This window comes from Ascaphus truei, chromosome 8, assembly GCF_040206685.1.
Source record: "Ascaphus truei isolate aAscTru1 chromosome 8, aAscTru1.hap1, whole genome shotgun sequence".
NCBI lineage: Eukaryota > Metazoa > Chordata > Amphibia > Anura > Ascaphidae > Ascaphus > Ascaphus truei.
The window spans coordinates 65,485,051-65,497,667 of NC_134490.1; positions in this window are offsets into that span (position 1 = coordinate 65,485,051).

Below are 12,617 nucleotides of genomic sequence, written 5' to 3' on the forward strand. Positions count from 1 at the left end.
TCGTCAATTCATGACTTTGACTTACGATCAAGGGAAATGAAATCAAGATTTTTACAAAGAGGCTATAGTAAGACCATGGTAGAGAGAGGGTACCGGAATAGCCTGAGCAAAACCCGTACTTTCCTCTTACAACCCAAGTGTAAGACAAAAGACAAAAAAGTTATCCGCTTTGTGGGGTCTTACAATCAGCAATGGCCACTACCACGTGGGGTCTTACAGCAACATTGGGGGGTGTTAATGACTGATCCTGACCTGGCACAAGCCCTGGGCAAACAAGTCACTATGACAAGCCGCCGGGCACCCAATCTTAAAGATACTTTGGTCAACAGTCATTACATCCCACATGTTGATAAAACTTTTTTGTCTGTTACCCCACGCATAGCATTTGCCAAATGTTCCAAATGCTCGGCTTGCAAACATATGGAAAATAGACTTACGTTCCCAAATAGTCAAAAGACCCATGTCTACACAATTCGCTCCACGCTCAACTGTAAATCTAAAGGGGTGATCTATTGTATCCTATGCCCCTGTGATCTACCTTATGTAGGCATGACTACAAGAGAAGTTAGATTTCGGGTTTTGGAACATGTCAGGAACATCAAGAATGCGCAAAGGGACCTTGATAGCTTCAAAAAAATTACAAGTGTCGCCAGGCATTTTTTGAATAAACATGCGGCGGACACTACGTTACTAAGGGCCTTTGCGCTTGACAAAGTCTCCCTCGGTATACGTGGAGGCGACCTGGAAAAAGCTCTCCTAAAAAAAGAGACCAGGTGGATTACACAAATCAACTCAATGATTCCGAAAGGTCTGAATGACTATATTGGCTATGCCATGTTCTTGTAACACACAACTGTTCTAACTCTGTCTGTCTATAGGTAAATGTTCTATATTCAACTTGATGAGTGCACTTACTGCATGTATTTTGTCTAATTTTCTAGATACTGCATGCTATTGAGAGGCTCAAGTTAGAGATCTTCCTGACCATAAGCCATATCAACCATGGATTTCGGAATACAGCGTCCCAATTTTCCATGCCTGTGTACTCAAGTCTCTACATGATCCATACACTACAGAACAATGGATAACACCTACGGACTAATACAACAGAGAGACATTACAAGTCATCAGTAATCATGCGGAAGGAACTCACCTCCATGTGCTTACCGTAACCGTGGATGCTAAAATATTTCAATTTTGGACATATCTGGATTAAACTTACTTGGCACATTCCTGGAATAATGGGGATAAAAAGTTGGACACCACGGACTTAAATACTATTCAATGGACTCTGTCATATTTTGACTACATTGATACATGTTGTATATGTTTTTCATTTCTCTTTTGTATCGCACAAGGTTGGATGTGTTATGTTATCTGGCCCAAATACTGAGGGTACACAGCTCATTGTAATATAACAATATGCATTCAATATGCCTCCGTTCCATTAGGGAGCGCTGTTGCAGCTCCCATACATGGGCTTTTCTCTGTGGTACTCCTTAGATTCGTTTTGAATTATGCTTGTTGCTCTTTTTATCATTTGTGGACTTTAATTACATTGATCTCTTTAATATCCTGTATAGATGTGATAATGGGCATTTATTACTGCCACCACAGTCATCTTTGTTGGCGCCACTGTGCAAGATCGCATGGATCAACTGACACACTCAGCGCGCATGCGCGGTGTGCGGTCCAAGCTGACACGCACTAACAGAGTGTCGTGACGCTTTGCATACTATATTAGGCGTAGAGATTAGGACGCCACATTATGCACATGCGCAGTGGACATACTTGTAGGACTTAGTACTTACAAGCCGCACATGCACATATTACTCGAGCCGACATCATGCGTGCCAGTCTGACACGCAGACACGGCACACTAGCAGCAATTCACTTAAGCACCTGCAGCTGCTGCCGCCCCCATCCGTTTTTGGCGCGAAAAGCAACCCTATATAAACAGTATCCAGCTTTAGTTCCCTCACCACTCCTAGTCAAAGTCTCTGGACGAAACGCGTCGGAGTGGGGGTGCTAGGCAGGACCCCTGACCCATGGTTCACGTAACTATGCTACCCAGCACTTATGCAAACTACTTTTCTGGACTGTGACATTTCATTTTTTCACTAGGGATACTGATAACAAACACAAGGTTATTTAATAGGCGTTCATTAGGCATTTTCCTATACATGCTATTCACAAACTTTATTGTTCTACACATCTAGGGATTTCATTCCAACTTACCATCTTACCTACAAATGATTTATTTGCGCTGTTGGTATTGGTTATATTACTGTATGCTTATGCAGATGTGTGATGTTTTGAGACTGTCATTTATATTTTGACCAGTCTACTCTTTGGTGTGTAGTGTGTACTATTCTTAGCCTTGTATAGGTGCCTTTGAACCCAGTAACCTATTGTGATTCACTTTGACTTACCCTAGTGTTTTTTGAGTCACTATCCTTTTCATGTTTAGGGTTGACAACTTGTGTCGTTCCCTAGTGCTGTTCATTTGTGTTTAAGGGTAGCACCCGTGACAGGGGTCCATGCCTCTTTTTTAAGTGTTTTTAATCATGTACTGTTTATTCATCCCTTTTTGCACTGTGTCAAATAAATAAACAAATATATCAATTGCATACCTGAGTGCTCCCATACGGGTTACTTTTTTCTCTTTTCACTTACATAATTCACAACCCGTGAGCACCGCCAAATCTTACTCATGTAAAGCAAATAGTATATTTTCTTTGGCTTATGGTGGCATGAATATTGTACAAGTAGATGCAAGGTTTTTCTTCCCTATCCCTTCCCCCTCTTTTTCCCCCCGTTATTTGAATATATATATATATATATATATATATATATATATATATATATATATATATATATATATATAAATATATATATATATATTATATAAAAAGAAAAATAAAGTAGCGCCTCAGTGATTATACTATCTAATTGTGAAATACAAATATTAAGGGATAAAGCATATAAATAATTAAATACAGCGTGCTAATGTATAATGAATAAATTGATTAATAATTAATCTAATTGTGCAAAAAACTGTGATTATAAAATATATGAAAGAAGAAAAAAAATAGAACCAGTCCTTTCAAATAGTCCAACAAATGATGGTGATAAATTGCTGGTGTGGTTTCTCTTTGACAAAGGCCCTTTGCGGCTGAAACGCGTCAGAGTATCTGCTGTGCTGTTTTTTATGTGCCAATAAACTTTTTTGTAACCAGTATTTAGCAATTTTGGTCCCACGCTTTCTTCCAAGGCAGCTGCACCGCCACCCACGAACTTTCTGTAAAGGCCTACATACACCTGCAGTATGGCACAACTCAGACCCTCACCAGACACCACGCATGAGAGTGACAGTTCAGACACCACGCACGAGACAGAAGAGGCGCCAGGCCTATGTGGACAGTTACTCTTACACGAAAAGCCCGTGAGAAATATGAAGCTGACATTGACGCGTTCCGCGCCAAGTTAGAAAAGGCCTGGGAAAACACTGAACTTGAAATGTGTAATGCCATAAATAGTAGTGATCAAGAAACACAGATTAAGCAAGCTATAGCGCAACTGAGGTCATGCTCTAGGCCAGGGGTGGGCAACCTATTTTTCAATGTAACCACAGGTGTGGCGAATTAGAAGTGAAATTAGCCACACCATGTAAAAATTGAGGAATTATGTTGCGCATGCGAAAATGTGTTATTTCTCCTCCGCTTGTCCCCTCAGCACTAGTGCCACTGCTGACGGCGTACTCGCGCTTGCCAGGGGAATGGGAGGGGACTCGCGCTTGCTGCCACGCTTCCTATTACAATGGGAAACAACAAGTAGTTACTCAATTCGCCACACTTTGGCTGCCAATTAACTAGTACAATTTATTAGGGGCCTCTGAATAGGGAAGTGCTTGTTAACCAAGTTTTTTCTTTACCCTGTGCATATCTTGTCCTTATCAGAGAGCCAATACAGATAAGGGGAGAGGGGGCTGTGTGTGACTTTGCAAGTACTTGCTGTGCACACAGTACCAACAGACAAATGGGAAATGAAATCAACCCCAAGTATTAGCTCATAATGTTTTTAAATGAATCCTTATTGGTGTCAGATTTGGGTAAAAAAACATCAATCACCTAGGTTTAACCCTTTAAACATGTAACTGGAAAGTTGCAGACGGCATGTCTTCAGGATGGTCGCTTAACACTGATGTTCTCTGCCTGGTAATCCACAGTCATCCTCCTAATTTAAATTGTTGGTTTTACCTACTGTGGATTGACTGTTGCCACATTTAAGGCTCTCTTTTGAGACCTGTATTGTCTGCTATGGTTCTTCCCCCGGCTATCAAGTAATCTGTATTTAGGTTTCAGTTTACCATGTGGTAATGTCTTCCCTGTGACTGCAATACCTGCATCAAACATACTGCAGTTCACTCCTCACATATCAAACAGTTTGTCTTGTGCTTTAAACCTGCTTTTGTCACTGGGCTACTTTTTCAGACTGCTGGCACTATCTCTCCTGGTTGATTTACTTTATGACTTGCTGGAAAAAGACATGCTTACTGCAGAAGGTGCAACGTGCCTGGTAATTACACAGCTAGCAGCTGTCTCATTCAGCTTGTCCTGCACAGAATCACGCTTGCCGGGAGGGAGAGGAGGAGATATCTTGTATAATGTTACTGCCGCTTTAAATACTAATGCAGGAGGCTATAGTAACAACACATGGTCCGTGTTGTTGACTGCCGGTGTGTCAGCAGGAACCCGTAGGTGCCAAATGACTATCTCTTGTCTGACGGTAAACTGTGGTCGGACAGAAAGGGGGGGGAGAGGGGGGAGGGAGAGGGCAAACCCTAATATATTGCCCTACTGTTTAGTGATGGCATTGGAACCCTGGCACCAGACAGAGAGTTTTCTCAGCTGTGACTACACTCTGTTGCAGCAAAGCGGCGATGGTACACGGAGAGAGGAGAAACCCAGCTTACTGCCGTGTATGTGTCTCTGTTACTGGCAGCGCTGAACAAGCGCTTGCGGAGGCGGGGGGGAGTCACACTTGCCGGGAGGAGGTGGGGGGGAGTCACGCTTGCCGGGGGGAGGTGGGGGGGACTCGCACTTGCCGCACTTCGCCACACCTTGACTGCCAATTCGCCACAAGTGGCGAATGGCGACAGGGTTGCCCACCCTGGCTCTAGGCTTTACCAAATGCTATCACGGGCCTCTCTCTCCTACCTCGCAAAAACAAATACTGAAGATAGCCTGCAAGAGCGTGACCTGCAAAGGGCCGCAGACCTGGAACATGATGGTGTAGTGCAGACCACTATCGCTGAAGCAGATGATCAGAGAAAAGACCTTTTTCTGGAGACCGCATCACAGCACTCCAGCGCATCCAGCGCATCCATTAAGGTCAGCGAAATCAGCGCAATCTAACGCGTCCAGCGCAAGCGCAAAGGCTACCCAGGCGCGAGCCACCGCAGAGGCCGCACGGGCTAGGGCCGAATATGGTCAGATAGAGGCAGCCATAAGGTTAGAGAGAGCGCATGTAGAAGAGGAGGAGCAGACAGCCACCGCCACAGCCACCACACAGCCGCCGCAGCCACTGCGTGTAGAAATGCCGAACTGGACGTGGACTTAGAAGCTGATGCAATAACATGTGTTACACCTGTATGCATATGGTGCATACATGTTCCATGTGTATATGTATGTAATACATACATACTATGTGTGGTGCACAATAATTGTGTGATGTTTGTTTACACTGCGTGCATCTGGTGTGTGTATCTGGTGTGGGCTGTGCGTATGTGGTATGTGTGTACATATGTATATGGTGTTCGTGTTTATTGTACGTTAGTATGTCTATGGTGTGTGGGTTTGTGTATGGTGCATGTATCTGGTGTGCACATCTGTGTATATGGTGGGTGGGCCACCTGGTTCTTGGGCTACTTTGTTTCTTTTGCTCCCCAAGCTAAAATTTGCCAGCCCCTGGTGGCAGAAATGTACTGATGTTAGTAGGAGTATATGAAGACTCTATGGGGCCTATTCACTAAACAGTGATAACTGGTATATAGTACTATAAATGCCCTTATAGCACGATATTGCCTGCTTTCCTATTCACTAAACAGTTTTAACAGTGCAGTATCAGGGAGGCTATAATGGCTTTTTAACGACCTTTAACACTCTGAACAAAAAAAAAGTCGCAAAAGGATTCCAAAAAAGGCAAAATCAGTTTTGTTGCCAGTAACTGTTATTGATTAAACAGTGATAAACTTATCGAACGTTAAAATCTTGCAACATTTTGTCGCCAGCTAAAGGCTGGTGCAAAGTTATTGCAAGATGCATCAAAGCCTTTTCTTTTTACTGCACAGGATTGATACCGGAGGCCGGCGGGGACCCCCTGGGGACGTCCAGAGACCCGTGGGAACCCCGGGAACACCCCGGCACCCACGAGGCCCCCCCCCCCCGGAGATCTGGGGGTCCCCGCGAGTCTCCGCTGGCCTCCACTATCAATCTTGTGCAATAAAAATAAAATTGCAGCCAGTTTCGTTACCTTAGCAGCTAACCGCTAAGGTAATGAAAGGGTTAAATAGCAGGCACTGCATAGTTGTTGGAACACGGGGTAGGTGAAGCTGGTAGTGGCCCCAGGGTGGGTGTTTAGGCCTTGCGGGAGGGTGGCAGTAAAAGTTAACCCCTCGCGCTACCCTCCCGGAAGGCCTAAACACCACCCTGGAGAAACTACCACCTTTACCCACCCCCTATACCAACAAGAATGGGTAAAAGTGCTATTAACCAAAGATGGCTAATAGCGCTTTTCCCCATTAAAGAAATAAATTACAGTGCAATACATAAATACAACCCCCCCCCCCCCTGAACCCCAACACCAACAGTACACTATTGGGCCAAATTACTATTATCCCGATATGGTTAATAGTGCATTTTCCCATTAAAAATAAAACCAGCCAGCATAAAGTAAATTAAAGTTGCACTTACACCTGCTAGGATGTAGGCAGTCCTCGTCTTCCTCCCCATCCTTGTCCTCCATTGGCAGGAACATTACAATAAAAAATACAAACTAATGGCCCATAACCCCTTAATCATTTTAGCAGTTAGTAACCACTATAGCAATTAAGGGATTAACCCCTCTCCCCCGCTACCCACCCGGGAAGCCTAACCATCCACCCCGGTGCAACTACCGCTACCCTCTACCCATTGATTGGCACAGTGGTACATCATGCCCATATAAAACGACCAAAAATACAAAATTAAATCAAACCAATCACCAAAAGAAACACAACAATTAAACAAAGAATCACCAAAAATAAACAACAATAAAAAACAAACACCAGAATTAAAAAAAACAAACACCAAAAATAAACCAGAATAAAAAAAACAAACACCCAAAAAACACGAGCATTAAAAAAAGCAATCAACAAAAAAACATAACAATGAAATAAAAACAAGCATTTGCCAAAAAATGCAAATATGGCCTGTACTGTCTCAATTGACCTCAATGCATTTGATGCATTCGGAATCGGAGGGTGAAGACATCAAAAGGTAAGAAAAATATTGATTGTATGCAATTTTTGTTTTTCAGGTATTTTGATTGTATTTTTTAATTTCATTTTTTTGGGGTTGCCCATTGACTGCGGGCTATAGATAAATACAGTGACAAGGAATGCATTTTTTGCCCAATGCTTGTTTTAATTTCATTGGTATGTATTTTTGTTGATTGGTTTGTTTAATTTTTGTGTTTTTTTGTTGATTGTGTTTTTATTCTTATTTATTTTTGGTGTTTGCTTTTTTGGTTTCGTGTGTTTTTTTTTTTTTTTTTAGGTTGCCCCTTGACTGCCATAGTGTCAAAGCATGCCCATATTATATGGGCATGGTTTAACACTGTGCCAATCAATTGGTTTATTGGCATTTCTAATTTATTTTTTTAATGTAATGTGTTTTATTGTGTGCTTTTTTTTGTAGCTTGCCCATTTATTTCTATAGTGGCAACGCATGCCCATATTATATGGGCATGCTTTAACACTGTGCCAATCAATGGGTAGCAGGGGTGGAGGGTGGGGGTAGTTGACCCGGGGAGGGTGGTTAGGTCTCCCAGGTGGGTAGCAGGGGAGGGGGGGGTTAACCCCTTAATTACTATAGCGGTTATGAACCGCTACGGTGATTAAGGGGTTAGGGGCCATTAGATTGTATTTTTTGTGTACTGTTGCTGCCCACGGAAGACATGGATGCGGAGGACGGTGATGAGGACGGCCTTCATCCTGGCAGGGGTAAATGCAACTTTTATTTATGGTAATGAAGGCGTTAACTCCTCCCACAACCTTCCCGGTAGGCCTAACCATCTACCCTGGGCCAAGTACTCCCTTCACTCACGCCCTATACCCCCAATAAACCAGCTACTGTGCCTTAACCCATTCATTGCCTTAGCAGCTAGCCGCTAAGGTAAAGAAGCGGCTTTAATATGATTTTAACTAATAGTGTACGGGAGCAGGGGGTCTCCTGAGCTGAACCGCTTTGATTTCAGCCTTCAGCCTCAGGGACCCCTTGCTTCCCGAGTTATAGGCTCCGGTATGGGGTGCCGGTATCCACGCAATGTTTAAATTCTCCCGCGTGACGTGACGCAGGAGATTTAAATGCACAGAGGATACCGGCACCCAATACCGGGGCATATATCTCGGGAAGCAGGGTGTCCCAGAGGCTGAAATGAATGCGGTTCAGCTCAGGAGAACCCCCTGCTCCTGTACACTATTAGTTCAAATCACATTAAAGCAGCTTCATTACCTTAGCGGTTAGCTAATACTAGTGTGCAGGAGCAGGGGGTCTCCTGAGCTAAACGGCATTGATTTCAGCCTCGGGGCCCCCTACTTCCGAGATACAGGCCCTGTCATGGGGTGCCGGCATCTCCTGTAGTATTTCAATCCCCCAGTCACGTGACGCAGAGGATTTAAAAATGGCGGGGATACTGGCACCTCCATAATGGGGCCCGTATCTCGGGAAGTAGGGGGTCCCGAGGCTGAAATCAATGTGGTTCAGCTCAGGAGACCCTCTGCTCCTGCGCACTAGTATTAAAATTAATATTTAATCTGCACGATCGTCTGTAAGAGCCGTGCATGGAAACACAGCGTCTTCATGCTGCAGTTTAAACAATCAGTTGCCGATCAATAGGATTTATAGCTCGATAACACTTTGAAAAAAAAACAAGACGTTCGATGCTGCATTTTTTTTTATCAAACTTTAAAAAACTTGTGTTTTTTCTTAGTGAATACCGTTTTGCCTACATGTTTTATTGCGCGATAAAACAATGCAAAGTTGATCGGAAATGCACTGATTTTATCGAAGTTTAGTGAATGAGGCCCTATAAATCTGCATATTTCAGCTGATTGACCTAACTATGTCATAGAGGCTTTCAAAAGTACCAGGTTAAGAACCAACAGTAGGATATAAAGATCATAAAGACAGAATATGGAGATTTACATCACATATGAATAATAATGAGGAATTCAAGTCTTTCATACTGAACAACTGGTTCCAATATAAGGATGACAATCTTCCTCACCAAAAAGAGGGCAGATTATTTTGGGAAACGGCTAAAGCAGTACAAAGAAGGAAAATTATAGCCTACTGTATGTAAATAGACAACAAAAATAAATAGAGAATGTATCAAATCTAGTAGAGAACTTAAAGTATTTAGATAATTAAAGAGGAATTCTTCAACAACAACTAATTATAATTAAAGAAACAATATATGTGAATGATGGATATTAAGAAAATAAATCAAGAAATGACAGTATATAGAACAGCGATTCCCAACCTTTTTTGTTTGGAGGAACCCATTAAGTATTTTGTAAAATTTCGGGAACCCCTACCTGGATGACATGTTTGACAGGGGTAAATCACAAAATAGAAATGTAAAGCAGTGGGGGTAATAAATAATAATTAACTCATACTTTTGAATAAACAATGTGTATATATTTTGTAATGATTTTGGTTTAAACATCACCCCCCTGCATCTCACATCACCCCCCACTGACCAATCGATCTCTCTCCCCCTCTCTCCTCTCCCCCTTCTCTTTCCTCTCTCCTCTCACCCTCCTTCTATCCTCTTCCTTTCTCCCCCCTCTCTCTCCCCTCCTTCTCTCTCCTGTCCCTCCTCTGCCTCTCTCCCCTCTTCCTTTCTCCCTCCCTCTCTCCCCCCTCCCTCCTCTTCCCCTCCTCTCCCACACACACTCAGTCTGACACACAAACACACACTGACACACACACACAGTCAAACACTACGTCTGACAACTAATGATAATTAAAGAAACAATATATATGAATTATGGATATTAAGAAAATAAATCAAGAAATGCCAGTATAGACTATAGAAACTTGAATTTGTACAAATTTGTAAACAAAGCTGGGAAACTCATGTGGAATCTAGGAAGTAAATCTATGTAACCAAATCGTATATTAAAAATATGTTAAAATAATGGGGAACAGACTATAGAACCTAAATGAATTCATCTACTATTCCAGTTTTATTTAAAAAAAACAAATGGTTTTGAAAGAGTGAAAAAAAATAAGGAGGCATTAAAACCTTTATGAATCATATTAAATTACACCAAAAGAAAGGCATAAACTTAATGAGCCCATTTAGTCAGAGGAAGTAAAGAATGCGATTAAATATCTTAAAAATGGAAAGACTCCAGGACCGGATGGTTTTAATGGGGAGTCCTAAAAAAAAAAATCATAGGCACAAAAATAGTGAATCCTTTAAAGCTGCAGTTCAGTCTTTTTTTTTTATTTTTAATTTATTTTTTTACTTCAATAGCTTCATGTGGGCAATCTCTAATTACCTAAAGAACTGCATAGCTGGCAGTCAATTCGTTCTCCATGTATTGATCGGCGAAATTTGGCGACATCTTTAGATATGGGATGTTTTTCATCTGCTTCTGTCAGTCAGTGGAAGCTCATAAATATTCATGAGTCTCCCAGTGACGTGTGCTCGCTCTGATCTGCCGCTGTGTGGTGTCCCCCTTCTGTCCCGATCCCTGTGGCTGCCTCCCTGCCCGTGCGGGAGATGGAGGGGGGTTGCGCTGCCCCCGGGGGGGGGGGGGGGGGAAGGGGGGAGTGGGTGATGTGTCCACCTTCTGCCCCGATCCCTGTGGCTGCCTCCCTGACCGCGAGGGAGATGGAGGGGGGTTGCGCTGCCCCGGGGGAGGGGGGAGCGGGTGATGTGTCCCCCTTCTGCCCCGATCACCGTGGCTGCCTCCCTGCCTGTGCGGGAGATGCAGGGGGGTTGCGCGGCCGCCGGGGGGGGGGGGGAGGGGTTGTGTCCCGGAGCAGTGGTGGCAGCAAGTGTGTGTGATTATATATATATATATATATATATATAGTGTGTGTGTGTGTGTGTGTGTGTGTGTGTGTGTGTGTGTGTGTGTGTGTGTGTGTGTGTGTGTGTGTGTGTGTGTGTGTGTGTGTGTGTGTGTGTGTGATATATATAGTGTGTGTGTGATTAATATATATATATATATATATATATATATGTGTGTGTGTGTCACCACAAGTACCCAGTCACCTACCCACCGTCACCCACCCTCTCCATCACCGTCACCAACCCACCCTCTCCGTCACCCACCCTCTCCCTCACTCATTTATATCTGGCTTTTTTTACTAGATGAGTGAGGTCATCCATTATTTTCCCTTACACACACGCACGTAAGGAACTATGTACAGTAACAAGGACTAATTGTAGTAAAGTATAAATGTAATACAATAAACAAACGGTTATGTCAAAAACAAATGTTATTAGTTCTTACTAGGAATTTATTCCATTTCTTTTTTTAAAAGGTGGGACAATGGGGCGAGTAGATTTTTGGGTGATTTGTCTAGATAGAGATGTGTGTATATATATATATACACACATGTGTAAATATATCTATCACACACACACACACACGTATGTGCGCACCCCAGCGGTCTGACAGAAGTATTCTCTGACTTCCGGTGTCTGCCGCTGCTACAGCGTAACTCCTCCCTACCGCCCTCCTGTCCCGCTCCTGTCCCATTCACATGGTCCTCTTCTCCCTCCGCCACCAACTGCTGTCCTCTGCCGCTGCCGAGCTTCGCTGCAGGATGCCGTCCTTCTCTCCCTCCGCCGCCGGCTACTGTCCTCTGCCGCTGCCGAGCTTCGCTGCAGGATGCCGTCCTTCTCTCCCTCCGCCGCCGGCTGCTGTCCTCTGTCGCTGCCGGCTGCTGACCTTCGCTATATATCCATACATACATATATACATACAGTATATTATATATATATATATATATATATATATATATATATAGAATCCAATGCACAGCCGGCACACCATATGCAAGTAAATAAGTTTTGATGCTTATCCCATAAAGCAATAACAGACCATACGATACCGGTTGCAACACGACATCAAGGGACAGCACGCAGGTAAGTAAATCAAAAATGTTCTATATTTGATAAAAGACACAAAAAACGACGTTTCGGTCCCCCAGTGGGACCTTTCTCAAGGTGGTGCAATTGAATAATCTCCGGTTATCCAAGATATCGCTGGGTCTGGCAGACTTATGTAGTCTCTCAGCAGTAACATTATGCAATTCCTGAGCCTTTTTGCG